The 2,289-nt window shown below is 34.1% G+C and overlaps 1 non-coding gene across 1 annotated transcript; it reads left to right on the top strand.

Annotated features, from left to right (window-relative positions):
* The first annotated feature begins 557 nt into the window (after positions 1 to 557).
* Positions 558 to 630, top strand: Trnam-cau (transfer RNA methionine (anticodon CAU)). The gene has a single exon. It is a non-coding gene; the product is annotated as a tRNA-Met (tRNA).
* The last annotated feature ends 1,659 nt before the right edge of the window (positions 631 to 2,289 follow it).

Genomic DNA, 2,289 nt, shown 5'->3' with positions numbered 1-2,289 from the left:
CATGTACTGCTGATAATGACGTTGATGAAGAAGTCATCTTTTGCTGATATCGATGAAATAGTTAAAGGTGCTGATGAAGTTGGAATCTGGACTCCTGGCAGTGTTTTAATCATCGGGTCCATGAAGATATTCTACTGATAATAGAGAGCTTGCGAAATGGCGTTACTTTAACTTTAACGTCTAGAGGATTATAGAGGATTATGTATTCAAAACCAAGGTGGTTTTGAATACATAATCCTCTAGACGTTAAAGTTAAAGTTAAAGTAACACCATTTCGCAAGCTCTCTAATAACGGTGTGATGAGCTATACTTTATCAAAACGGATATCAGCAAAGATAACTATATGATCAATACATATATCAGCAGTAGATACCTTCTTCAATGTCAATATTAGCTGAGCCTGATAGCTTCTTTAGCAATACCAATATCAGCTATAGATAAATTTTTGTTGTGGGAAGCTTTATTCACTAAAATCTGCATTCGATTTCAAAATGAAATTTGACATAGACAAAAAGTATATTGCATAAATTACACATGTTCTCTACCGAAGCACATAGGCCTCGTTGGCGCAGTCGGCAGCGCGTCAGTCTCATAATCTGAAGGTCGTGAGTTTGAGCCTCACACGGGGCACTAAGTTTTTTTCTTCCCTTCGTCTGTAACTTTTTTTCTTGTTTTTTTTCTTTTATCATTATTATTTCTATTGTAATCAGAAAACCGGAATATAATTATTTTTTTCTCATCCCTGTGTCAGTAATATCTTTTCTGTTCTGCAATCTTGATACATGAAACTTAAGGGATCTGATATTAACGTTCAGCGACGTTTTCGCATATTTTTTTGTGGGAGCTGAGAGCACACCAGACATATCGAATTGCATTTTGAATACGAAGAATGTCTTTCTGATATCAAATAATTCTGACTTTTGAAATTTGCGATATAATACAAATTTTATGACAAATTATTAAAATTTTATTTCTTTAAAATTTTGATACACAACAGTCCTCGAAAGAAACTTTACCAATCTAATGATATGTACAAGGTGTCCCATAAAAAGGTTACATGTAGAAAATGAACCGCATTTTGTGACGGTACAACAAAACAATGTCATTTTTTCAGATATTATTTATTCATCCTTCTTGTAACTGTTTACCAAGTTTCAAATCCTTATCTTAAAAGCAACTTAACTTATGAGCGCAAGATGACAGGGGTGTCGAGAGTGGCTAACCATCAAAATATCGCATAACGAAAGTTGAACACAAGCACAACTTTGTTTTCAGATTTTTTCTTTATTACTTTTTATGTTTCTCTTATTTTTCATTGTTGAACTTATTGCACAAAAGAAACATATTGAAAAAATTAAATATTGTACACTGCACTGAAATTAAATCAGTTTTAGAGGTGGTAACAAATAAAGGAAGATGGTCATTAGCGAATAACACGTTTTTGATGAAAGCAGTTCTGAATATTAACAATATTTTGCATTTAGGCCATGCTTGGATTTTGTTCACTTGAAATCGCTGCTATTTGTTTTTACATTTCTGACTGAACTCTTGAAATAAAACTGGACAAGTTTTATTCTTTGTTTATCAGAATAAAGTTCTGCATCTGCCATGCTATGGCTGGGCTTACTCAAGTGCCCCGCCAAATGCACGGTGGCTGTGACGGTGGTATATGAACCTCGTGTTGCATTATGTCACGTAAACAGCTTAGTCAGGAATTCCTGGAATGCGGGCTAAGTACGTAGGGTGTGAACTTGACATTCACAGGAGTACTAGTAGAGGGTACATAGATTATGTTATGAAAAGGATGTTTATATTTTGTTACATTAACTTACAAAAATCTACATGTAACCTTTTTTTGGGACACCCAGTACTTAAAGTGTATGTAGCTGGGATGAAAATCCAACGATCAATTGAACATTTTGACCTTTCGTATTGAAGACGTACATTTTTCCCTAAAAGACCTAAATATTTTGGTGTTTTGGGGGAAAAATCCATATCTTCAATACAAAAGGTCAAAATTGTCAATTGATCATCGGCTCATACACTTTAAGTACACATCATTAGATTTATAAAGTTTACTTCGAATTTTTTTTAATCATTTGCAATAAAATTATGATATCAGAAGGACATTCTTCGTATTCAGAATGCAATTCGATATGTTTGATGTGCTCTCATGTCCCACAAAAAATACTGTCCAAACGTTCATACCCCTTAAGGAAACGATTACATATTTTCAGTGGAGTTGTAGGCCTACAAGGGTGGACTAGTTGAAGAATATGGGGGCAAATC

The sequence above is a fragment of the Amphiura filiformis genome, chromosome 8 (assembly GCF_039555335.1).
Source record: "Amphiura filiformis chromosome 8, Afil_fr2py, whole genome shotgun sequence".
NCBI lineage: Eukaryota > Metazoa > Echinodermata > Ophiuroidea > Amphilepidida > Amphiuridae > Amphiura > Amphiura filiformis.
This window is presented reverse-complemented; position numbering and strand designations above follow the sequence as displayed.